The 27,988-nt window shown below is 43.0% G+C and overlaps 1 protein-coding gene across 1 annotated transcript in view; it reads left to right on the forward strand.

The window, feature by feature from the left end:
• ATP9A (ATPase phospholipid transporting 9A) overlaps positions 1-27,988 on the forward strand; it is a 482,075-nt gene that overhangs the window by 217,681 nt on the left and 236,406 nt on the right. The gene's annotated exons all lie outside the window — the stretch shown is intronic.

Genomic DNA, 27,988 nt, shown 5'->3' on the forward strand with positions numbered 1-27,988 from the left:
TACATAGACTGGCAATATACCATGCACCAATTAAGAAAGCAAGCAATAATAAAAGCAAAGCGTACCATAAACACCGGTAAAACACCATTTCAGTTGTTTTTTATGGCGCGAAAATGAGTAACCACTGAAAAGCACTGTTTTTTCGAGGTATTGAAATCACTGGAAAACACTGAGAAAACACCACCAGAATTTACCAAAAATAGAAACTGAAAACAGGAAAGCCTACGTATAAACTAGGTTGCTAGGCTTTTCCCATCCCTGTACTCCTCTCTTTCCTAGCACTGTGGTCCTGCATGGTTGGAATCCGTTTGTTTTTGAGTGCAGGAAGCGTCAGAATGCAGGCCTTACCATCAGAGGAAATAGTTTTCGAAATGAACGACACTTGAATGGCAACTTCAAATGCACTGATCTGCGGTCAGCAGTCTGTGGTGGCGCCGCAGACAACGTCAAGCGTGGCATTCGGCCCCACTTCATTTCTAGACAGTTTTAACTCGCTTTGTTTTGCGAATAACCCACATCTTACAAGATATCTAAACCACCCAATAACTGGTCCCATAAACCCGAGCAGGGCCTGTGCAGTCACGTGCGACCTGGTCACCGCACACAGCACAAATGTAATGACTCTAGTCTATTATGTTATTCATGATTTGCTAACATTTCATCGCGGGTCAAACGCTAACTCAGTCTTGACATTGGTGTCTACCTGCACGGATTGCCTTTTTTAAAATAAGGGGTGCCCCTCGTGCGCCACTCCCCTTCCCAACCAGCCGAAGGATATTTCGCTGCCAACAACTGCCCCACTGTTAAATTAGGCACTGCAGTGCAACAGGCGAAACGCCTGTTGGCAAGAATGACACAACACAAAGTATGTATGCACTTATTCACAGCCCTCTTTTTGCACTATATTTATTCTGACATAATTGCCCATTATCTACAAGTAGTCCTTGAATCCTGGGTGGCACTCACACATTAGGTGGCATGGGTTTCTACTGATGGGAACCATTGGTAGAAGGTAACAATGCACCCTGGTATTTAGATAAATTACAGAAACCCTAATGCTCACTTTCAAAATATCCAACTCCTCTCACTTAATGCCAACAGACTCACACACCATATAAGATGAAAGAAAGTTCTTGAGAAGTTCATGTTTAGCCATATAAATATTGCTCTAATACAGAATTCACACTTAGCTCCTACTGAGTCTGAAAAGTTGAGAAGAGATTGGGTGTTCAAGGTTATTTTTTTATTGCAATGCATGGGACTCATGAACAGATGCTGTAAGTATGCACTGTACAAGTGAGGGGTGGCGATTCTTTAATTTGTACGTTTTTCTCCCTGGGCATTCTGAAACTTGTAATACTTAGCAGAGTGATATGTCTTTACAAAAGTCAGAATTCGGGGGTAGGTATTAGTATTCGATTTAGCGCATGCACCAGCAAGGACCAAATCGTACTTGTTTTCTGACCTCTCAAGAGTGATATCAGAATTTAGCGACAATAAACAGGATTTGGGCAGAGGTCTGAATATAACATTAGACCGATCTAGCAGGATGAAGCTGTGGCATATTTTCCGGCATGATCAAAGACCTGCTCCATGACTATGCCTTAGTGGAGGCTCCTCAACCCTCGCAATAAATATCGTACTTTTGTCTCTTGTATGACTACTCGTAAAGAATTTCAGTGTTGGTCCCATAAACCGGAGCAGGGCCTGTGCAGTCACGTGCGAGCTGGCCACCGCACACAGCAGCAATTACAAGTGCACCAGAGATTATGAAGCAGCTCAAATACATTTACAATGTCGCACGAGAGCGGGGGACGAAGGAGAGCTGCGGGCGGAGGGAGGGGGTTAATGAGTATGCTTAGCAGGGCTGACCCGGCCTTTCCTTCTTCTCTGGAACAGAAACTGGGAACAGAAGAGGAAGTGCTGGGAAGACGGGCAACGAAATAAAAGGGAAAGAGCAGGGGGCAAACTAGGAGAAACGAGCGGCGAAAACATACCTGGCGGCGAGGGCTGCAGAAGAGAAAGAGATCGACTCGCAGTTAAAACGTTCCAAGTTCGGCAACGGCTTTTCTTTTCTCCTGGTCACACGGCCCCCATTCCCAGGCGACCACGGCCCCGGCACACACAAACACACGCACAGCCACCACGCAGACGAAATTCTGCAGCTCCTGGCACAAAACGACTACCCAATCTCGCGTTTGTCAGTAAATTTACTGAGTAAAACCTACCCGGATCCTTAGTTTGGAGGGAGGACAGTAGCAGATACACTCTCATTGAGGGAAGCTGTGGTGCGCAAACGATGGCGTCTCGCACACAGAGGTAGGGCGGTGCTTTTCCGACGGAAGTGTTTGTCGGGTTGTGTAGAAACGAGCGGCGAAAACATACCTGACGGCGAGGGCTGCAGAAGAGAAAGAGATCGACCCGCAGTTAAAACGTTCCAAGTTCGGCAACGGCTTTTCTTTTCTCCTGGTCACACAGCCCCCATTCCCAGGCAACCACGGCCCCGGCACACACAAACACACGCACAGCCACCACGCAGACGAAATTCTGCAGCTCCTGGCACAAAACGACTACCCAATCTCGCGTTTGTCAGTAAATTTACTGAGTAAAACCTACCCGGATCCTTAGTTTGGAGGGAGGACAGTCGCAGATACACTCTCATTGAGGGAAGCTGTGGTGCGCAAACGATGGCGTCTCGCACACAGAGGTAGGGCCGGGCTTTTCCGACGGAAGTGTTTGTCGGGTTGTATATCTTTCCGGTAAACACGGAGGAGCTGAGGGTGCGTCAGAGGCGGATTGTGGCGAATCACAGTGATTAAAAAAAAAAAACAACATCCATGAGACACTGAGGGCCGAGGGCGCTGCATGGAAGCCCGGAGACGAGGGGGAGCTGAGGCAGGAGAGGAGGAGGAAGCGAGAGCAGCCTACCTCAACATTACCAGCAGGAAAATGGCGGCCTCAAGCATCCGGCATTTTTCGGATTCGGGGGCGTGTTTTGCTGTCCTGAGTGACGGACGACATCACGAGCTAAAGAACAGCAAAATTTACGCCCCCGAATCCGAAAAAGACGGGGCTTGTTTGGAGTGACTCACTTCTCTTGCAATGGCTGGCCTCTGTTTAGGAAGCCAGCCAATGGAAGCGAACTGAGCTGAGTGGCGGGTCTAAAGTGCCCTACTAAGAGTCATTAAATCTCCTGACCGGAAGCTGCTTCGCAGCTTCGTCCCGAGACCTAAAAAGGACTGAAAAGAATTACAACAGATTTTCAAAAAGTCTGAACTTTACTTGGAAAGTGTAGTTTTTGTGATTTGGTGTAAATCCATTTGGCTGTTTTTGAGAAATTAGCATTTAGAGAGGAGTTCAGGTTGTTTATGAAGGGGTTAAAAAGTCAAGTATATCTAGACTGTTTGTGTCCAAATATGCTCTGACTGGCCACATTAAAGGGGACTAGTCAATCCTGATTGGCTGGCTGCAACCTGAACAATATATTGTGGCAGCCGTTACATTACTCTGGGAACATGGTCATGAATGAAATGTATGTAATGAAAGTCCTTTTTTGAGGGTCAAAAAATGAAGCAGATATAAAAAGTTGCAGAATAACACAAGGTATGTTTGTCGCAGCCCTGAGAAGGTCAGAAAACTGTTTAGATTAAAAATATTGCTTAGACATATGGAGTTTGGAGGAACTGCAAGATGCCATGTGCCAGCACCAGTTTCAGCTGTGATGCCACTTGAAAGGTTATTCCATCGCTATGTTAGTGGGAGGACTTATCCATCTAGTGGTAGGTCTCCCTACTGATGAGGGAAATCGAGTGCTCCACCAATGCATGGCAGCAGTGGAAGTAGGCTCGATCTGGTGAAAAAATAAAAACGAATAGAAGATCTCATCATCTACACCACCAGTGAACAATAGGTATGTGTACTGTGCATGGTGGCAACTAAATCCCCTTCTAACTCATCTGCAAACTTCTACAACTCATTTGCCTGAACACACACATCTATTACCACCAACGACCGTCCAACTCTCTGTAACATGCTAACCATGAAATTCATGAACACCTACATTTATAAACTCTTGACTTCGAATCCAAAATTAATTAATTTCAAACACAAATAGTCTTGGGTGCTATGCATAAGATAGTTCCACCTTGAGAACTCTAAACCAATTAACAGTTTCTAGCATTAAGTCTAACATTATATTTCGATCTGCATTAATACTACACTAATTCATGAAAAAGCTTTCACCTGATCCAACTAGACACCAAGCTGACCACTAACCTTGGAGTAGCATGCACTGAAACGCTTCGTCATGGGTAGTTAGCACTATATAAATACAGCTACAATTAAATATCATACAGTAGCCTTTCCATAGCCAACGATGAAGAGACGGTCATTGGTCAGGATTAGACCAACCTTATGCTGGCCTTATACTGATTCTTGAGTGTTTTGTGGGGGCTTCAGCAAGATTACCTGATATCAGCCGGCATGGTAAAGGCCTCAGGTGGCTTCTCCCAGCACTGTGGTGGCAAAAATGGCGAGAGAATCAGGAAAAAGGAAAGCTTATCCATTCTTCTTCACTTGTCTATATCAGAAAGAGATTGCATTGTACAGTCCTTCTGTGTATGGTTTCTCCAGGCATCATCGTCTGGCAAAACTTTTCGTTCCCTGCATGCGCAAGCTCATCAGTGCAATTGGTAGAAGATATTGTATCTTCCCACTGTATAGCAAAGTTTAGCGAGCCCGCTGCAAAAACTTATTTTTAGGGTGCGCCCTCCAGAGGCGTAATTTGTAAATAATAAGCTCCAGGGCTCTCGTCTGGAGTCTACTGCTGCGTGTACCACACATTACCCTTGTGAAGCTGCCAATGTCAGTAACAACACAGCTACTAACCATCACACTCCAACAAGTGTGACAGTTCAGTTTATTTCAGGCCCCCAAAGCTGTAAGAATGTCTTGGGAGGCAGGCAGTTGTCATTTTTAATGTATAGTCAATTAATAATTAACTGGTTTTATGGTCATCTAAAAAATAGCCAGACAGTACCACCTTGTGGCAGACTGTCACAAGCGCCGGTTGTTGACAATGAAGTACCGGAAACCACCGGCTCAAATTAAGCACTGTGCCCTGCACACCTACAATGTCATGCAGTAAGTATCCTGGGAGTGTTGGGGACAGAGCCGAAGTTCTGCTGGGACGGTGTACAATTAGTTGCAGGGGGAAGTTTCTTTTTGTATAGCTGTTTCAGTGCATAGCTCAATATTTTTAAAATATGATCTTTATTAGTTAGACGTATTGGAGCCCTGCAGCATAAGAAGGTACCATTTTTTTTAATCATTATTATATTCAGTACCATTTTACCTAAGGAAGGTGCATAGAAAATCCAGCAAATTTGTCTACAAATCTCAGTCTTTAGGTATGCCGCTGTTTTGCATTTTACGGGCCCTCCTATAACATAAAACTTGAAGTAACCTTGTACACCTAGTTATTAGTGACACATGCATGGGACAGTCTATTGGCTTCTTTTTTAGACCATCAGAGAGATTTCTTAATTTAATTTGGTGCCATGTGCATTTAAAATTGCTAATATGCGTTCTCATGATTTTAGCATAGTCTATGCATATAAACTTCAAAGCAAGTTTAAAATGAGCAAGGATACTTTTGTTAGTCATTTTCAGTTTTAAGATGAAAACAGTCCAGTTCCTCATTATTGATAAGTACTGGAAATTGTATAAGAAGGCTGCACATAATTTTGGGAGGAATTGTGAACTCACTTTCTGTAGATAACCTAGAATTGGGGCCTAGACATCCACTTCTTACTCCCCTTCAGCAGCAGCTTCTAAATATGCAACCCATCACACCTCTGAAATTCTCAGGCAGTGCCCTTCAGCGGTTTAACACATGTTTCCCCTCATTTCCCATGACAGTTAAACATTTGGATTTACAACTTTATTGCATAGAAGCATCAGCCCTACAAAAGTTAATAATGTATATCAGGTATCTTTTGATTCACTTTTCCTCACTATATGCCCTATCTTTGGTATGCTTTTAGTAGACGTTGTCGTGCTACATAATCGATTTCCTATTTATTTACAGTGGAATAACTTGGCTTGTTATTACTGATAAAACCTCCCATATAACCTTCCAATCTCCATGGGTATTGATGCTATTGTTTCTATATTGAAGGGCTTTGTTCTGTCCGTCTTCGTTTCAGAACTGCCTCCCATGCAGTTCCTCATCTCTTGTAGTTTTCTCCTCCTCCCATTGGCTTCAGTGCCTTTTCAAAAGAGGGTTGTCTCTCTAGGCATTCAAGAACAAATCGCTTTTTTTCCAAGTTGATCTAAGCTTGCGGGTTGAAGAATTTCCACTTGGGCAGTCTTGGCAATAACAAAAATCCTAATGTTGTTAAGCAATCTCTTTACTTTCTTCTTAATTTTTTACCTATATAATGATTCCTTTCTCACTCTGAACCCCGTGCACCCAACTTTTAATGTATGGTCTCTCTCTGTGCCGTAGTGTAGCAAGGATGACCTGGGCCATGGTGAAAGGAAGGAAACTGGCCCCTCTGACTGCTGTTGAAGTAGTAAAATTCAACATTTTCAGGGTTCAATTGGACAATTCGGAATCTGGGCCTTGATGTCACTGCACCTGCTGCACAAGAGGTAGCCACATCCCTGCTGGTTTGTCGCTCTCTGGAGCAACTGGATTAGACTTCACTTCACAGCAAGTGTCCACGCGTAACTTATCTTCCTCTGTGCTAGGGCCATCTATTTGGCAATGTAGAAGTAATTGTCTGGGTTCATGACCCACTGTGAGAAGCCAATTTCACAGGTATTTCCCACCTTCACTTTATTCTGTCTAAAAGGTGAATACTCAGTCTCGGTTCTGATTCTGCATGCACCTTCAATAACTGTTATTGACTGCATTTATAGAATATAAAGTACCAAATAAAGGTCTCTAGGTCATTATTTTCCTGTGCAAAAAAACATTTTCTTTAAATAAAAAAAAGTCCAGAAGTGAAGAAGAATGAACAGTCGTAGAAACTTATTCCATTCTCGAACGCTCAGATCTAAGACAATTATTTCCCCTTCCCATCAGTACAGCTTGGGGAATATAAAAACACATTTGAGGAAAGCTCTGGGCAATATGCAGGATTGAAAAAGGAATGAGTTCTTTCTCTTCGAACAAAATGTAGTTAATATATCTACCATGAAAAACATACATTTGTTGGGATATGCCCTACAATCAAGTGTACAGCATCCTTCTGAACCATTTGTAATCTTTGAACAATGTTGATCTGTGAGAAAGAAAATCTAATCTAGTTTCAACTTAAGAAGCTAAAAGAAAGATCTTAAATAACAACCTTAACATGAAAGACAAATACAAGGTTGAATCCAAGTTAATGGGCTGATTTTTAACCTTCTCTCCGGCATATAGGTACAGATTACAGTGGCACATGTACCTAGCTCTAAGTTATAGTTAATGTAGTGTAGCAAATGAGGTGACAATACTGTGGGAAATACGTGACTTGCAGTAATTTTAAGGTGCTGCATAATTAAACATGTAACTCATAACTATGACATAATAAATTGAAGGTGGTGCGTAAATTATGAATGTAAGTGATAACTTTAGAATTTCTAATGTTTCAAGTTGGGTTTGTATAGAAAAAAATAACGTTTTCCTAATTTTAATTTATCCTAAACCTTTGTTTTTTCATGGAATTTCAATCGTTTTTTTTATTTGTAAATATTTTTTGGGTGAAAATTATAGATTACTGTCAATGAGTGGAGTGTTATTTAGTGGAGAGTGTGGTACAGTAGAATGGAGGAGAGTGTTGTAAAGTCTCCTGTCATACAGTTCAGTGTCATACAGTGGAGTAGCATGGAATGTGGTACAATGGAGTGTTGTACAGGAAATAGGGAGTACTGGAGTGGTGTTGAGTGGAGTGGCGTAGAGTGGAATGGTGTACAAAGGAATATCCTATAGTAAAGTGTTGTACAACGAAGTGGCATACAGTGGAGGGGATATATATTAGGATAGCATAGAGTGCAGTGTCCCAACGTATAGTTGTGTACAGCAGAATAGTCTAGAGTGGATGGCTTACAGTGGAACAGCATAGATTGAAGTTGCATACACTGGAGACGCGTAGCATGGAGTGGTGAGAATGGAGTGCATTAGAGTGGAGTGGCGTATAGTGGAACATCATAGAGTGGAGTGGCATAGACCATAGTTGTGTACAGTCGAATAGCATAGTGTGGAGTGGCGTACAGTTGAGTGGTGTACAGTGGAGTGAGATACAGTGTAGTGGCATAAAGTCGAATATCATAGAGTAGACTGGTGCTGAGAGTATTGGCAAAGTGGTAATTAAGCATAGACAGCTAGCACGAGTTATTGCCAAAGAACTTCAATCATCCTTTAGCATGCCAATAGCATCCCCTCTTCAGATCTATGAGCCAAGGGACTTGGGATCTCCCCTTTATGGGGAAGAGCTGTGGGGCTTTGATAATTTTGACAGGTTAACTAAATCAGAAAACACATTTATAAGAACTATTGCCCACTTGCAACCCAATACACCTCTACATCATTTGACCTTGGATATGGGCATAAAATGGGTTGAGGGTGAATGTATATTACGCCCGTTGTTGTTTGGGAGACACATTTGGTCAACCCCAGAGTTGACTCATTTCACTACTGCACTCCAAGATGTAATTAAGTCTGAACATTTCCATAAGATTCATTGGCTTAATCATATTAAGCAGTATTTTGCTTCCTTAGGACTAATTGAGCTATGGGAGAATCCTTGGAAGTGCCCTATTCCTTCATGGAAACTATGAAGAGGCTTTGCTGGGGAAAAACGTCTGATGAGGTTCACAAAGCTGCCAGTTGTACCTTGATTAGGGAATTTCTTTTTTTAAATCATCATGGGCTTACTGAGCAGTTTGGGGACATTATCACAGTACCATCAGATAGAAAATTGTATTTACAATTCAGAGTGGGCACCCTACTGCTAAACAATTTCACTTGCAAATGGGAAGTCGAAGAATCTTTGACTTGCCATGCATGTAAAACCTGTAAGGAATCTCTAACCCATGTTTTTTTGTGTGTCCCGCGTATACATATGTACATGCTCTTTGGTTTTTGCCCATATTTAAAGAACTAGGGACTAGAAGCCACAGCACTGCCTTTCATATTTTTGAAACAGACTCTTGCCCATTATTTGCTTGTGCTGTCGCTAAATTCTGGGGGCCATGTGGCTGGTGCGTAGGAGAGCTCTATGTACTCATATATGATTACTCCTTACATTATGTTTTGCACTATCTCTCCTGTACTGATAGTGTTGTGTTTCTGGTATTTTTAAAGGATGTATGATGTTACAACGCGATCATTTAGATCGCGGTACATTACATTGCTCTTTTTACAACTCAAGTTATTACAATGACTTGCACTGTAGGGCGCTGGACGTAGGAATAGTATGATTTACTATTTCCACTCCAACCTACGTACAGTAGGGAAGGTGTCGGAATAGTAAATCACACTATTCCTTCATCTAGAGTGCCCTCCAGTGCAAGTTATGTTAACGACTTGCGTTATAAAAGCAGCAATTTTAAATGTATTGCAGTGTTTTGACTGCGTTGTTAAGGTTGTTTCACTTTTTTAAAAGGTTTTTATATGATTTGTGTTTTAACTTTTATATCATTTAATGTGTTTTATGTATTTATATTTGACGTGTTCTGTGTTTTGCACATACTTTTATGGTTTTTGATAGCTGAAATAAAGTTATTTTGAACTTTAATTTACTGGTGTACAGTGATGTGTTGTGCAGCAGAGAAGCGTGGAGTCGGGTAGAGTGGAATAGTATAGAGTTCAAAGGAGTACAGTAGAGTAAAGCGTAGTGAAGTTGTGAACAGTGGAGAGAAGCACAGTGTAGGGCTGTACTGTGGAATAGCCTAGACTGTAGTGGTGTAGAGTGGAGTGGCAATAAGTGGAATGGCATAGAGTGGAGTGTTGTACAGTGTCATGCCATAGAGTGGAGGTTTTTCTTTTTTGGAGTGGAGCAGGGTAGAGTGTTAGACTGTAGTGGCATATAGTGCAATAGCATACTGTGGAGTGGCATAGAGTGGAGTGTTGTGCAATGGAGTGGCATATAGTGAAATCTTGTAGAGTGTAGTGGTGCAGGCAGGTTCTGTGTACAATGTAGTGGCTTATAGTGATGTAGCGTGGAGTGGTGTGCAGTAGAATAACATTGAGTTCAGTGGCCAAACTCTCTAGTGACATCTGTGTTTTGCTCTGTTCTGGTTTAGGGTCTTCCATATAGTAAAATATTAGATTATATTGTTGTTCACTACCTACGACCACTTTATTTAAGTGGTAATAGGTAGAGAATCTTGAGAGTTGTTCCAGCTTACCCACCTTTTTCTATTCTGGGGTGGCTCACAGCGCCAAGATGCTCCTTGGAGTGATAGAATGCGCTATACAAAAGCCATTTTACATTTACATTTACATGTACAATTGTATTTATAATTTTCTATATATTTTATAGCAGTCTCGCATAGGACTGTGTATCATTGCTCTAGCTTTACTGTTATGGTTGGTTGTCCGATTCAGAAGGAGGACCAGGGAACATTTCTGTTTCAGTGCAAATGGTTTATGACATTTTATCACGTCTTTATTTTTACATGTTTAACAGTAAGATGCGCATTGGTGTGGACAACAGCTACTCAATGCGCAGACATATTTCAAAGGCAACGCAGGAAGAAATGTGATAAAGAATCAAAAATCAGTAGTAAATCCCTGGAATAGATGGATTCTCAGTATGGCTTATAGTTTCCCCTCCCTCTGTTTTAATTTGCCCATTCGAGAATCCCTGAGCATCTTCCATGTGCCGCTCGAATCAAACACTCTTCTGTGATAGTAGCTGGTCCCACTCTTTCCATTGTTCGTGGTGACCTCGCCCCTAACCATGTCGTCCGTCACATTCAGAACATTGGTTTGCATTTCCACTCCATTCTTCTGTTTCTCTTAATGGGCGGAGCCTGGTACTAGGCCCTCATCCCACTGCAGAACAGGACTTGCCCATTTCTTCCATCGGCCGTTTCCCCGATGGGCCGGAACCTTTGGAGGCCGGGTTTGAAGGCAACTGTCACTTTCGCCAGATGCTTCACATAATTCAAAAGATACAGACGGTATTTTGCAAGAGAGAGGGGAAAGGTAGAAAGTGAGCAAAGAGAGAGAGAGGAGGAAAGAGACAGATGAGAGAGTAGGACGAAAGCGGGGCTGGGTTGAAATGTTGCCAGGGCTTCTTTTGACACCAGTCCGGCACTGTCCGGCTGTATAGTGTCTCGATTTATAGGTTTTCGGTCTCCTACTCGGTGCTTAATTTGTAAAACAATAAGTGTTAGGGCTCAAATGTTTGGTCAGAAACCCACAGTCAGCAAAATCCGAGGGAGGGTGGGGCACTGCCGAATACCAAGTTTGCGTATTCTTGAGTCCACCTCATGTCTCTTTCATCCACAGACACTCCCAGCCCCTTTGTTTGACTCTTGCAGGGTCTTTTAATTCCTGCTTTCTCTATTTCTCTCAGGTTTTCCATCTTTATCTTATTCTTTCTTTTGCACTGTTGTGTTTTTCTCTGTGTTGCCATAGGTGAAAATCTGATAAGGAAATATATATGATAAATATATATAAGGAAATATAAATGCCCTTCCTCCCCAAAAAGTACTGATGGGCTCCATCTGCAACCACTGGCTCAAATTAAGCACTAAGCCTGTGACTCCACCTATGTCCTGTACGGTTGCGTAGTTTCCAGGGCGTGGGAATGACAAAAATAAGTATCTCACAATATCTGCACCATTTTGGGCCCCACAGCCAGATGGTTTGACTTATTTTGCAGATTACTAATTTTGTGTATTCTGTATTATAGAGTGTACATTTTCACACCAGTCTTTTTTATTGTTGCAGTTATATATAGCGCCTACTCGGCCAGAAGGTACTGGAGTTCTTTTCATGAGCACCAGTTACATTACACAAGGACACATTAATTTTTGGTAGGCACGGGGAGATTAAGTGATTTACCCAGAATCTCAGGAAATTGAACTGAGGCAGAGACTCGAACCTGGCCCTCCCACGCCAAAGTCTGCAGCTCTGCCCGTTAAGCCACATTCTCTGCTTGAAATACAGGCGCTGATAGACGACCACTCACCCTGACTCTCTCACTCTTACCGCCTGCAGTCCAACACAGACTTGCTGTTACAACACCACTCCAATAGTAGACCTGTTGGGTAAACCTACAATGTTTTATTTTTTTAACTAAAGAAAACAAGGAGATACTTTGGTTGAAAAATATTACTGTTCTTTTCACCCTAAGACGGATACATCTTACGATTTTGAATCACATTTTTGGATCATCTTGAGGGAATACTATTCTTTTTTCTTGTGGCATTAGAATTTCCTTCACCATTTAATCATCTAGATTTAAAGTAGGTGCTGAGTATGTGTTATCCCGGTCAATTAAATTAGTTGAAAGAGATGCAGCGTGTTATAGCAGTACATCAAAGAGAACTCGAAGAACAATTCCAGATATAAACCAGTGAAAATGCTTCATAGGCCGAATTTGCGAAAGTAAATTCTCTTTGCTTATGTTGGTAATATTGATTCATTTAGACTGTAGTTCTGATTCATTGCCCTAATTATTGTTACCATGCTGTGCATGGGCGTAGGAAGTGTGGGGGACGCGGGGGACATGTCCCCCCCAGATTTTGAAGTGGGGGGGACGCGGGGGACAAGGGTGGGGGGGACGAGGGGATGAAATAATTTTCCCTCTGTCTGCTGTCTGTGGCAGGACCATTGGTATGTCAAAGTGCGAGTGCTTTGACGTGCTAATGGCCCTGTACTTGACCTGTGACCTTCCCTTTTGTTATGCAGCAAAAGCTACAGGAATGTTTTCACACCTCTCCTTCGCCGCCACCGCTGCTTGCAGTCTTTATTTCCAGTTCAAGGAAGAGAGGTAGTTTGTTGATTGCTGACTGCGGCCAGCTGTAGAGTTGGTTGCGCCCAGTGCGACCATCTTTTTGGGTGCCCCAACAAACTTTTGTTTTGGAGTTATGCGGGAAAACAATGCTGGTGTAATGCTTATTAAGAGACCCAGATCGTTTTGAGCTATACTCTCAGCGATCAAAATTAATATATACAATATACTTCCGATTTTCGTGGTTGGAAGTCAGAGTGGATTTTGAGCTGGAGAAGGTCTGCTTCTCAGATATTTTTTTTCTTTTTGTTCTACACACTTTTCGCATCAGTGGTGTGACCTGAGTGTTAAACAATGAAGGCACATGCAGTCACGCGACAAAATGATCTGACACGTGTGCCGCCTCTGAAGAATATTTCAAGGAGAGTAGGGGAGAACAAACAGTATCGTGGCTATACTCAGTGGTATTTCTGTCAGAGTGGCCCACATTTCCTTTGTCTTTTTGCTATGAAAATTAGAAGCTTCCAGTTCTACACTACAGCAAGCTTCTCTTGTGCTGGCTAACTTGGACATGCATGTAAAATCACCCACTTAGTAAGATGCCGCAAACGGGAGAAGAATGGCATGGAAATCTGTCCTGAGACCTGCCTATGGAACTGCGTTCACTCACATGTCATAGGAAATGAGGTTATGCTGGGATTCAACTCTACAAAACATTAAGGTTCATGTTTGAAGCAACAGTAGTATTAGAGCCAAAATATTGCGTGCACTTCAGCATTTGGGCTTTGGTACTATATGCATGGTTTTATCCTTGGGCACACACTGCACGAATGTATTTGTTACAAAAGCATTGGGTAAAAAAAAAATCATTTGCAAACCTTGAACCCCAAATAACCATGAAAGCCAATTGTGCAAACCCCCGAGCAGGTATGTTCCGTGAGAGGTGGGGCAGAGCCATGTTCCAGTTCAAGGCAGAGAGGTCTTTTGTTGATTGCTGACTGCGGCCGGCCGGCTTTAGAGTTGGTTGCGCCCACTGCGACCATCTTTTTGGGTGCCCCAACAAACTTTTTTTTTGGAGTTATGCGGGAAAACAATGCTGGTGTAATGCTTATTAAGAGACCCAGATTCATGGCGCTCTGAGCACATGAGATGTAAAATGTGCTATTTACAGCATTCCTGAAAACAAGAAAGTTATTTGGGCTAGAGTCACACAAAGAAAAGGAATATGAAGAGGTGCCCAGAATGCATTAGGCGCACACTGCTGAAAGGCATTGTGCGGCATACAAAGTGACCGGTGCAAGGCTACGTGAAGCACAGCTAGTGCACGGTGCTTAAACCAATGAGACTTCTAGAATGAAATGCAAAAAAATGACATCTGATGCTCTATAAGACACAAAGACAAAGAATTAGCAGGTTAGGCCCTTGTGTATCAGACCTTCACGAAGCAAAGGAGCACAGATGCCCAGTGGTGATATGAATGGAGAGTGGTTCTTGAGTGGGAGGATATGTTCGGTCGCTATGATTTCTTAGGAGTAACATTTTGCCTAATAGCCTAACAGTCTGCCTGCTTAGATGACACGTGGGTGGCAGGCCTGGTACTGGTGGCTAGAAAGCCTAGATTGTATTGCAGAGGTCCTGGCTTGCGGGGGGAAGTCTGGGCACTCAGACATGTCACAGGGTGTCCACCCACCATTTTATCCACTTTTGTAGTTTTCTTATTGCGCAAACCTGGCCGAAGGGGATCACAGTGCTTAATGTGAACACTGGATTATAGTACACGAGTCAGATTCATGTTATTTCCAGGTATGGGGAAATTAAATGTTTTGCCCAGAGTCACAGCATAGTGAGCCAAAGCCGGGACTTTAACCTGAGTGCATAGTTGGAAAGTCAGAAGCTCTATACGTTAGGCCACATCTAGTATCCTGGCCACTTGAATTTGTCGGATGGCAGACTGTATATGCATGAAAGCGGCATAAAAAAAAGTCCATACCAAACTGTACACAACATGACAGTAGCGGAAAAATGGTACAGGGCAGACTGTACACACCAGAGCAGTAGTCTAAATGAAGACAAGCCACAGCAGTGTGAAGAGGGTAAAAAATAGACCACATATTATATAAGGGATAGCAGTGCCGACACACAAGTAGGCTGTACACCAGAAGAGTATTGTAAAGAGAGATGAGGGCATACTGTACACAGCACACAGGGTTTCTGGGACCCACTGGCCTGAAAGGACCATTTTCTTTCTTTCACTGGGGTCCATGACACACTGATAGGCCTCTGGTAGCAGGAGAGCAGTGTAAATAGGCACAGGCAGACTGTCTACCACTGTAAAGTGAGACAGTATGGATCAGAACAGCGGCGTAAAGGGGGCAGGCTGTTAAGTAAAAACATTGACAAGCAGACTGTTCACAATAAAACATAAAGGCATGAAAAACGGTTAGACAAGGAAGGCTTGAGCTGTGTTTTTAGCCACATCGCTTTGCCTCAATTTCCTGTGATGGGCACTTTGGTGAAGGCCAGTGCTGTTCCTCTCCTGTATCTGAGGGTTGCTCCTGCGAGGGCCCTCGGGCTTGTTGTCAGAAGCCCAAGGGTGCACAGCTGCTTAGACTAGCTGCTGGGCCTCGAGTCCACCACTTTTTGTTTAGGACCTGTGCCCTGTTGGGAGATGTATATTAGAGAACTGTTGTTGGGGGTTGTGGGAGGCTTGCTTAGGTGCACAGTCTCTGGAGTGATGCACCAAGCACTAATAAAGGCAACCCTTATGGTGATTTTAGTGGTCTTTGATAACCATATAAAGCTCTCAAAGTGGTAGCTGTGAAGTGAAACCTTCAGGCTCATCTTGAGGAGTGTAAAGCAGCTTGTTTCACCGCAATTAATCTACAGTGTAGATTAGATGAAAAAGAACCACACAATGATTATAAAAATAAGGCTGTTTATTATGCAACACAATCACTAACACATTGGTATATCTCCTACCCAGAGATTTCATCAATACACACAAGAATACTTCAAAATAATTAGATAAATAGCCCAAATCTACACTGGTGTCCAGGGGAAGACCAAACCATATGCGAAGAAAGTGGTATGCAAACTTCAAGGAAAACAAAACTTGGACCAGAAAACTCATAGGAGATGGAGACACAAGGAACTACCCTCGGTAAGTACCCAGGAACCTCTTGGGGCTGTGTGCAGAGTAGAAACACACTCACATGCCCGATGGAACTCAAAGGAGAAGTTGCGGTTGTAGTTTTACATAAGAAGGACCTTTCCCAGAGGACCCCGAAGAAACCCTTTTGAAGTTCGGGAGGTTGGAGAGTCATCCCACCCTTGGATGCCCCAGGAACCAGGTTACCTGCACCAGGGAATCCGGCTGCATAGGGGTGAATTGATGTCGGAACCTGCCATAGACGACAAAGGAAAACTTCAAATAAGATCCCTCTGAAGAAGCATGTGAAGGAGTCTGGTGGAATCCAATAATGGATTCTTGAAGAAGAGAACCTGCAAGCAAAGGGGATAGAGTCTATGTCACTTAGAAGTGACCAGGAGGCACAGAAGCACAATCCCCACCGATGGTGGGAGGTTCAAGAGTGAAGACAGTGACCGTGTTTCTGCAGCTGCGAGGACCAGGAAATGCTGAGGAAGACTAGGAGCCATGAAATAGGTCCCATATTGGGTGTCGGTGTTCAGGTGGTCGGTGTCTAGCGGGATGACCAACAAGCCTTTGTAGCCGCAAATGGCGTGGAAAGCAAAAAGACGCAAACATTGGGACCAGTAACATCCAAGCAACTCACCAAGTGCAGGAGAGTCAAAGCAGGCCCTGAGCAAGCAGGGGAGCCCACTGAAGCAAAGGAAGACCCTCGAAAGGACCCACATGCCGAAGGCACAGGAGTTGCAAGAGGACCTCAGGCAGCTCACAAAAGATGGAGGCCCACGGTGCAGAGGATGCAGTGAGGATGTTGATCTTTGAGGTATGTGGTGCTAGAGGGTGAATCGTCTTGCAGCCCAAATATCTCTGGAGTGCAGAGCCAACAAGCCTTGGCAACAGCAATTCATCGCAGTGCATATGAGTTTGGTCCCAACGGCTTCGATGAGTTATACTGTCCTCAAAATTGCAGAGAAGACAGGTCATGTCTCTAGGGGCTGTAGAACCACCACCTGTGTTTCTGGGCCACAGGAAGTCAGTTGGATGACAGGAGCAGCAGACTGGTCAGCTTTGTTGCGGTGCCTGCAGATGCAGGGGAGTGACTCCTTCATGCCAAGGGAGATTACTTCGGATGTCCTTGATGCCCACAGGGCTTCTGGAGAACTTTAGTGATGCACAGACACAGACGACGCAGAATACTTCAAGAACAGTGAGACCAGAAACAGCAGGAGCCTTCCTTGATGCAGTCTTGGGTCCAGTCAAAGTCTGACGATGTCCAAGTGCCCAAACGATAGAAGAGTGTCTTGGTTTCAGAAGTGAGTCTTGTTCCATGAAGAATCAGAGGGCCTACCCACAGGAGAGCCCCTAAGTACCCTAGGGAAAGGGTTGGAACGACTCTGGGGTCCCTCCCAGAGGAGGGGCTGGACAGAGGGGAGGATACTTCCCTTTTCTTTGTCCAGTTTTGCACCAGAGTGGAAACCAGCGGGTTCATGGACTGTCTCAAACAGAAGTATGCAAGGCAGGCAGAAATATGGCCCTTCAAAGCAGTCTGGTGCCACTGGCAAGCGCCCCACCCCATGCCAATACAATAAGTCCTGTCTGGTAGGTGGTTACACCTCCCTGTGACAGGAAACCTATCACACCTATCCCTTGCTCAAGTTCAGCTCAGGAGAAGGAGGCCAGAATTGTGTCTGTGGTCAGCAGCACTAGGTTGCTGGCAGACCCTGAAAGGCTGTTACTTGAAGTACAGGGAAGTCATCTAAGGAGCCGCCAGTACTTGGGATCATTCTTCTAGCACCAGAGTCAGTGTTGGGGTATGATTCCAACACGTTTGATACAAAACATGACCCGGTCCAGTGCAGCGGTATTTAATTAGACATCTCATAATAACTAATGTCCACTATATACCTTAAAATGGCTGATTGCTCTTCCAAAGCCTGGAGAATTAACTCCGGGGCCTGTAGGGGTGTCTTTCTCATGTAGAGGCACCCTCACATTTAGAACCAAGCATCCTGCCTACCATAGGGGTGACATAGTTTTTAAGTGCAGTGACCTCATATATAAGGAACTTATAACTGTTGTGAGAGGTGCAAGTACTATCTCACACAGGCTGTAAGGGCAGGCCTGTAGTCAAGTTTAAGTGGACTACCACATGTGATAAAATACATGCTGCAGGACATTGGAGCCTCTGGTGTACCTATGTCCTGGGTTCCTTAGTGGCATATACTAACGACGTATAATGTTACACCAGTAGCCAATTGTGGATGTGCCAGGGTAAATAAGAACCCCCTAAACTTCATAGGTATGACCAACCTCCTGGTAGCACCAGGTTTGAGGTCTCTACTTACAGAAAACAGGAGCCCTTCTTCCTGATGAGTCCTGTTGGACCTGCTCAAATGTCCTGCTTCCTCAGCAGCAGCTTGATGACTGAGTTGTTCAAGAGAGGGGCAGGCCTTCTGCTCCAGACTGGTCTTCCCTCGAAGGACCCCTGGCCCCAGTTTCTCTGCCTTGTCAGGCCCAAGCTCCTCTAGTACAGCTCCTTCACAAGTACTGAGAACATCTCCCTGAGGAGGCTGATTCTCATTGTAGGTCTGAGAGGAGGATACATCTGCATCCTTCTTGCTCCATCTCCTTGGAGCTGGCTGGTCCATTTCTACAGGATCCAGGGCTCCCACAGTGCCTAACGTCTTGGCCGCAGCTCTAGTGGCAGCAAATACACTGGCTGAAATTACCATAATTTCTACATGACTCATGAACTCCACTTTAGACCAAGCTGAAGTTTCCAAATGATTGCCCAGTAGACAGTCCAAAGGTTGGTCGGGGATGCCACAACTCTCTTTGGGCCAGTTACCCCTCCCCAGCTGAGATTGACATCTGCCATGGAATGATCTGCCCTGCTATTGTTAGCATTGGTCACTTGGTAAATCTGTCCAAGTAGAATCTGCTCAGTAGAGACACGTTTTTCTGTCACCATAGTGACACTGGCCCAATTTGTTCATGTATGCCACAGCTTCCTGACCATTCATGAGAGGCTGTTGTCTGTATTTGCCCAAGTTAGTGGGACTTTACAATAAGGGTGGTGAGCTCAGTGCTACCATCACAGACTAAAACAGCCTGAGTGGGTGTCCTGACTAGGCCAGAACCCACTTTAGTACACAAGGTTAAACCAGCTAAACTATTTGGGGCCCTACCAGTGCTATTGCTAGGGGCACTAGGAGGGTTAGGGGTAGTAGAAGCAGTATTGGTGCTCGAACTCAAGACCTGGCTGTTCGCACAGTAGCGACCCCCCGCCCTCAGCGCCTTGAGACCCTCCGGGTGAGTAGCGCGCTATACAAATTCAATTGATTGATTGATTGATTGATAGACTTAGAGCAATCAGCATCCTTTGCCCTTTTACCTTTTTCCTTACACAAATAGCACCAAGGTTTCTTGTTAGAGTACGAAGAGAAATGGGACCTACCACCAGAGAAAGATTTTGGAGGGCCTTCAGAAGACTCTTTTCTTTAGATTTCTCCCCACCTTTCTTGTGGACCTTAGAATAATCTTGCTTCTTCTGGTCAGCTCTACCACTAGACATTTGTTGCACTCTGGTACAGACCCACTAGTTTGCCTTCTTTACCAATACTTGGGGAGAGGTCAGATCCGAGTCCACCATGTACTGGTGCAGTTGCTGATTTTGACAGTTGTTAAAGATGTGCTTCCTCACAAGTAAATTGTACAGTCCCTCACAATCATGCACGTCGTAAGAGCATTCAGTTTATTCTTCCTTTTTCACATTTGGTCTAATTACGTTGTGAATCGAAGCATACTTGCAAACTGTGACTACATGCCTGCCTTTATCAATGTTCCATTACAAAACTATGCAATTGTATTCTTTTGACGGAGTGTACGGTTCCCAGACAATTGTTGATTTGAATCGGGGTACTAGAAAGTCCAAAAGGTTGTCCCTGTCCCCCCCAGAAATGTAGTGTCTCCTACGCCCCTGATGCTGTGCCCTTTGACCTGGAAGTGAAATTCATGTCCTCTTGACACCAGAGGTTAACAGAGCAGGAAGCAGGATCCCAACGCTGCCCTCCCTGTGACCACTTTAATTTAGTAATTGTATAATTGCAAGGGTTGTTGGTTGCCGCTACTAAAAATAGTAATAAACATTACATGACACCTTTATTTCGGGTTTGCCAAATAGTTTTGGGGTTTGCGTTTTGTATTCGTACCACACCAGCTCTCTGAATGAACTGAAAGACTACAACCTCCGGTTATAGGACACCCAAATAAATAAATGAATGAAGTTCCAATTAATCTTTAATATCAAATTGATCTCTTTTTTTTGTGTGAAAACGTGCATCTGAAAATCACAAATTTATCACGTTGAATTTTTTTCGTCACTGGCCTCTTAATGTATGGGGCAGGGGGGAGGGGATTTTGTATTCTTTAATTTTGATTTTTAAACTCCATTGGAAGTTTTCGATTTATATATGTGTTTGCCATGTTTACAGTTGAAGATCCTATTTCAGAGAAAGAAACTGAAATACTAAGAAGTGAGAAATTAAGCTAAAGCATACACATTGATTGCAAGTAATTATGAATTTTGGTGAGCGCCCTTCCGAAAACATAGTAAATGCAAGGGGTACATTTATGATTTCATTTTTTCTTTGATGCACATTAATTTGTGATACAGTTAGGGGTATTCCAAGTTGCAATTCTGCTGGTGGAATTGAGCACAAGGCCCATGGTTTACACTTTGCCAAATTGCTAAAGTTACACGCTAAAAGATTTGGAGCAGAATCGCTTATTTTGCAGGAAATTCTACACCAAAAGTAACTTTAAGGACGTGTTTCCCATACAAATCATAACTTTTGTCTATTTCGGCACCTGCTTTTTTATCCTTGGTTTGACAAACTTTAAAAAAATTAATTAAAAAAAACACGATATATTGGTGAAGGGGAAGCCACAAAGCTTTCCCCGTGCGACTAGTTTATCTGATCTGCTTTCACTTTGCATTTTGGGACCTGGAGTTCTGCTTTTTCCTCACACTCCTCTCTTTTCTCTGACCTATAAGTGCCTATCAATGGTGCAGCAAGCGCAGTGACACCAGGGTCAAGGCTATAAGGCCATTGCACCTAAATTCTGGCTGAGTATCACTACTTAAATAGTGATGGGAGATGGGGTGGGGTCATTTTCCAAGTTTGCATTGAGGCCCATAGCATTCTCCCTATGCTACAGAAGTGAATATAAAATCTGCAGGTACCATCTGCCAATCCTAGCGCTGCGGCCCCCTCTCCCCTACCTCTTGCAAGATTTCCATTGAAGGATGATGAAATGAGGTATGTGGAGTGTACTTTTGTATATCGGGAAATCAATTGCCTTCAGTAATTAGGGTTCAGAGTCATAAGGAAATAATGCAGTCTGCCCAAGATGACACATCGTGTTTATATGCAAAAGATCAGTTGTGATTTTTGTTCCATTTGCCAAGCTACCATATTTTTCTACTTAAAAAAAAAAAAAAGCTTGAACTGTCTACTCCTTCCTAACCACAGCAGCTTTTTGACTCCATGTGTAACTGCAACCAAGCTTTCGGATTTACCAGTTTCAAATTAAACACTCCTTGTAGTCTAGTGATCACCTATAGTAACACGTCTAACAAATATAATTTTTCATTCATTAACCACTATTAAGTCATTCAATTTTGAATGCTTAAGTTATCGCAATCCTTATGCACAAGCACATTTCAATATCTAAGTTAACACTATATCAGTGCTTGCAGTCAGCAAATATTCAAAATTAAACACCAGCAAATCTCCTACAATTCACTATACTCGACCATTCTAGTTGAATATCTGCATTACATATATATATAATGCCAGTCAGTCAGTCAAGAAAACGTTATTATCGGCCTTACGGCCATAAAACTATACAAAAACTTCAATAAAAAACAAAATTCTAGATATTCCATGACCAACAGGGATAAAAAACGACATTAGTACAAAAAATATCACAATTGAATCTCAAACAAATTAATTATACGATTTAAAACCATCAGATAAAATGTGCTAGAATGAGGTGAGAACCTTACAGGCAGTACATATAAATAGTCAGGTGACTACAAAGTTATGGGCTTAGACTAAAACTAAAGATAAAACCTATAGACGTCCCACATTTCAGGTCTGTAAGGGGGAGACCGGTTCAACGCATCTCCCTTTTCCTGTTGATTTGATCATTGCCCTCCTAGTACACCACATAGAGTAAAGAAACCTGGAAGTAACAAATGTCATCAGAAAGGATGTATCATATTTTAAAAGTCTAAACACCTCGAGATAGTTCCTAAGGCCCAAGTTCTTACATAATTGGACAATCCATTTAACTCTGGCATTTTTATATCGGGCAAAATAACAAAACATGCAAATCAGACTCTACACTAGCGTCGCACCCTGGACAACCCTGCACAGGGGTGAGTGCGCCTATCCACTTGTTAGTGTAGGCCCTAAGTGAGAGTGTTCCATATCTGAATTGCAGATATAATTTCTTGGCCAATAGAGGCTGTATTTGGTCAAGGAACTGCTCAAAGTGGTAAACAGACTTTACCTCCAGGAATCTAAGACTCAAAACACCTAATGTGCTGTTTCGTTATAGGCGAGCCAAGGGATATTCCTTAAGGGCAGATGCAAGGGATTTTTTTGAAATAAAGAGGCATGTCTGTTCTGGTTATATAATGCACGGTTCAAACTCTAACAATAATAGTGTTACCCTTCTCATTCTCTTACCTAAGACAACAATAATGTAAATAAAATAAAAACGGCATACAATTGCCTTACGTTTCACATTGGTGAAATGGTACATGACATTTATTTTATGTGCACATTCCATTGTACCCCTTTATTCATTACTTTTGTTAATGTTGAAAACCAATATTGTATACATATTAAAATATCTGTTACCGATGACAAAAAAATGCATGCTTACTTAAACTTACCTTATCGTTGCTTAGATGTAACTTGATAAAAAAATACACACAGTTGCTCTCTATGCTGTTTGTTGTGTGTATATATTATATATCCTTTGAAAAACTTTAGAATAATAAAATATTCTAACATTGTTCATTCTACAGTTAATAAAAAGAAAAATAAGTCTAAGCTACTCTATGTTAATCAACTCAAAACTTGTAAAAATTTTTTATTATATAGGGTTTTGAGAGAACTTTGATACTTGAAGATCCGTGTTTTATAGTTGTATGAAATTATATTGATGACATTTTAAGTATGTTCTTAATCAAGGCTTTGAAGTTACAGAAAAAAATGGTTATGGTTTTAATTGACTAAACAAGAAAGAAACATTTCACCTAATAAAAAAAAGCTTATTTTTTTTCCCAACCAAACCCATTCCAATACTAGGGTTCTCAGAGAGTTGGTAATGTCAAATAAAAGTGCTTCTTGAAAATCAAATAAGTACTTTCAGTTTTCCAATATCAATATATAAGTATGGTACTTTACAAAAATATAAACAGTCCTCAAACAAAAACAACAACAATTTGTTCATGTTTTATTATTTATCCAGAGGTCACAAGCTAGGATTTTAATAACAAGTTTAAATTCCTTTGTACTCTTCTCCAACATAACAGCCCTACCCCTGTTATACATGCCACATTTGAAGTGATTTCTACTTCAGTATGCTACCATCCTTCTCACTCACTCTATTATTTTATTTTATTAGTTAAATTTATAAGGCGGGACAGCAACCCAAAAATGGTTTCCCCGCGCCAGAGCAGACTAAATATTGTATAACAGTTTAAAAGATTACTGGTTAAAAAGCCAGGTCTTCAATGACTTACGAAATTGGGCATACACTGTTTTGTTCTGAATAGCTGTGGGAAGGGAATCCCAGAGTGAGGGACCAAGGTATGCAAACAATCTACCACCCCTCCAAGATAATCTAACTCTGGGTACAGAGAATTTCCCTTGAGTAGATGAGCAAAGGCATCGAGGAGGCACATAGGGGCAGACCAGAGACTCAGATACTGAGGTGCCAAGCCTATTTTGATTTTGAACATGTAGCTCAGGGCTTTGAACTTAATTCTGTTCCCCACCCTGAGCCAGGGCAGATCCCGTGGATGACTAGAGACAGAGTTGGCTCTAGGAACCCGGCAAAGTAGTCTTGCAGCAGAGTTCTGAATCATCTGCAGCCTGCGAGTCACCTCCTTGTTGGTACCTAGGTAAAGAACGTTGCCGTAGTCCAGTCTTGAGGTGATTAGTGCCTGGACTACTGTTCTCTGAGTGGGCTCAGGCAACATCTATATGATCTTTTTAAGCCACTTCAGGATGGTAAAGCATGTAGCAGCCACCTTGACGGCTTGATAATGCATAGTTAGTGAGTCATCAATGATGACACCCAAATTACGGACTTGACAGGAGGGTAGAGGGAGTGCACCCATCTCTGCGTAAGAGGACAAGGACAATCCGGCATCTTCCGCAACATCAGCTAAAGGTCTAACAGATAGATTGAATAGTGAAGGGCTAAGGATGACCCCATAAGGTGAAGGATGGGAATCGTAGCTGGCTGTTGGGGAAAAGACTTGGAAAGTACGATTGGCAAGAAAAGATTTAAGCCAATTTAGAGCTGAGCCGCAGATGCCTAATGATCTAAATGTTTCACTAACACGGTGTGAGACTCCGTGTCAAATGCTGGGCTTACGTCCAGCAAAATAAAGGCCACCGTGTCTCCAGCATCCAGCTGACAGCGCAATCGTTCCGTTACCCCAAGTAGAGTTGTCTCCATTGAGAAACCAGCCTTAAACCCCGATTGCGATGGATGAAGGAATTTTTGTGTTTCAACAAAATTAGAGAGCGGAGTGTAGATATGTTTCTCTAAAGTCTTTGAGAAGGACGGCAACAAAGAGATAGGCCGATAGTTAGAGGGTGAATTGGGGTCCGCGTTGGCCTTTTTCAAAAGGGGAGCACCATGGCATGCTTCCACTCTGGTGGAACTGTGGCTTCCTGTAAGGAGGCATTTAAAAGGTCCATGATAACAAGCTGAGATGGCGGCTCAAGCTGCTTGAGCACAGAGATATTTAACAATACTCAGACATGAGTCCCTTTCTCACTGCTCCATCAGGATTCAAGCAAGCCGGGCCGAAGACGGCTGAAATGCCAGAAACCGGTCCCCGGTAGCTTGTATCCTTTCTGGTGAAGAATTGACTTGGTCGTTTAGTCTGCCCTGTTCCCATGATGCACTGGGCCAGGGACAGACTGATTTGCATATAGCCAGGTTCTGAGCTGGGATGGGGCAGTGAGATAAATAACGGTGATGGATCAAGCCCTGATCTTTGGACTGGGTAAGAGTGGTCTGCTTAATTCAGACACTCTGTTCATCACCACCCCCTTTTCTGAATCGTTTTTGGCCACTATAGGTGTGGCAGGGTATACTCAGACATGAGTCCCTTTCTCACTGCTTCATCAGGATTCAAGCAAGCCGGGCCGAAGACGGCTGAAATGCCAGAAACCGGTCCCCGGTAGCTTGTATCCTTTCTGGTGAAGAATTGGCTTGGTAGTTTAGTCTGCCCTGTTCCCATGATGCACTGGGCCAGGGACAGACTGATTTGCATATAGCCAGGTTCTGAGCGGGGATGGGGCAGTGAGATAAATAACGGTGATGGATCAAGCCCTGATCTTTGGACTGGGTAAGAGTGGTCTGCTTAATTCAGACACTCTGTTCATCACCACCCCCTTTTCTGAATCGTTGAGCACAGAGATAGGAAGAGGGTCCCTGATTTGATGCTGTCTAAAAGACATTTAAAGGAGGCTATGTTTGATAAGGGCTATGTGTCCAGATTATTAGAAGGTGCACAAGGCGCCCTATCCTGGTCAGGATGGGTATTGTCAGCTGAGGATAGTGCAGAGACTGGTTGAAGAGAATTAGTAAGTTGTAGTGGAGGTGGATTGTCACACTGCAAGCTCATTATTTCCGAGTATATTTTCTCAACTTTCTGGACAAAGAAAGTCGCCAGATCCTCACATTGCCGTTTATTTAGTGATGGGGGCCTAGATTGGGTTTTGGAGCCAGCAAGCTCCTTGACCATACTTAAAAGTGTTTTGGAGCAGTTCAGAGCCTCAAAGATGGTTGTTGATACATACTCCGCACGAGCTGACCTGCAGAGATTGTGATATTCTTTTTTGGCCTTTTTATAAATAGTTTTGTAGTCGGAAGCATAGTTCCTCCTCCACCCTCTTTCCAGGGCCTTACATTTGGCCTTCTCTGCTGGTTTGACACCTCAACCAAACACACCCTTTTCTTCTCACATTCTCTTTCTCCAATTTGGTTTCTGTCTCTCCTATGTCTTTAAATCCATCTTCTACATGCAGCAATTTTAGAGCTCAGAATTACAAAGTCGAAAAACAAAACTAATCCTGCCAAAATGCAACATGGCATTAGCTACAAAGGTAGGAATAACTAAACGTACAGCAACTAACCACACTTCTTTTAATTTTAAGTTCCATGCATTAGTGGTCCATTAAGAGCAAGCTTGTTTTTTATTATTTTCTGGTACCTCACTATTTTTGCTTCACATTTTATATTAGTGTCAAATGAAATACAAATAACAAAATGAAGAAAAATTGGAACTCTATTCTTTACTTGTATACAATTGCCAATATTTTCATACATGCCCATTCATCATAAAAATAAATATCCCTGAGTAGCACACATTATTTAAACCAACCATCTTAATGCTTATTCACACTCTTATCCTGGGTGGAGTTTGCGGAGTTCTGCTATGTGGAACTCCGCTAAATGCAAAAAAACTCAGCCGCACTACGCAAAGCTCTGAAAGCGGTGGAGTGCATTGGATAAATGCTGTTCACTGTGATTTTCAGTGCCAAGTGTTTGTCTCCACTGTCCAAAAGTCGTGAATGGCACCATGCACAGCGCAAGCGGGCGCTGCTTCCTTTCTGCTGATCGAGTAGATTTTTACTTGTGCGCCAGGTTTTTCAACGCGAATGGGCAGTTTCTCAATGCGAGCATACACAACCACTCGCAATGAGAAATCTGACCGCCTGGGTTGAGAAATTTTGCCGGGAGGTTGATTTTCCACGCTCGCACTTGCCAACTTGATGTTGACGATCACGAACGAGTAAAAATCTCACCAGGAAGTGGGTTTTCCCCACTCCCTAACCTGACAGACGCGAGCAAGGAAAATAACTATGCTCTGCTACGCTCAGCAGAGTATGTTGGAAGTCCGCGACCTCCATCTAATGTGGAGTCGAAATCTCCGCAAGCTCTGCAAGCGGAGCGGAGTTTACCGCCCAGACTTATAAAATAGCAACTATAACAATAAATACCATATTACGGTCTACACTTTAGTATCTGTCTGTCTGTCTGTATGTCTGTCTGTCTCTCTGTCTGTCTGTCTGTCTGTTTATCTAGCCACAGAGTTAGAGCGTTCTGCAATTAGCTAGACTTATTGGCTTTGCCATTGTGTGTTGCTTGTTTCAGTGCATCTTTCTACTGCTGACATCAGGAAATTATTTTTCTATTTTTGATATGCCATTTCTGCTTTATCACTATATGTGAGCGCATGTCCTTCTCTCTCTTTCTCTGTGCAAATATTTAATTCTCCCACTCTTCCCAATCCCTCTCTTTTTATCTACATGCCCCCAATGTTTTAATGACCCCCAAATCATCCTTTGTTCTTCTACTTCCACTCCCCCAACTGCCTCACTATTCTTCACCACCCTGACACAAGCACGTCTATGGCTCCAAGTCTCTGCCTCCCATCGATCCATGCCTATCACCACTATTGACTTTCCTAATGCTTGTAAAGTTGCATCGACTTTGGCAAAGCCTCTTGCTGTGACCACTCTCATGAATGTTAGTTTTCTACACTTCCAAAATGGCCATC

This window comes from Lissotriton vulgaris, chromosome 7 (genome assembly GCF_964263255.1).
Source record: "Lissotriton vulgaris chromosome 7, aLisVul1.2, whole genome shotgun sequence".
Classification (NCBI taxonomy): domain Eukaryota; kingdom Metazoa; phylum Chordata; class Amphibia; order Caudata; family Salamandridae; genus Lissotriton; species Lissotriton vulgaris.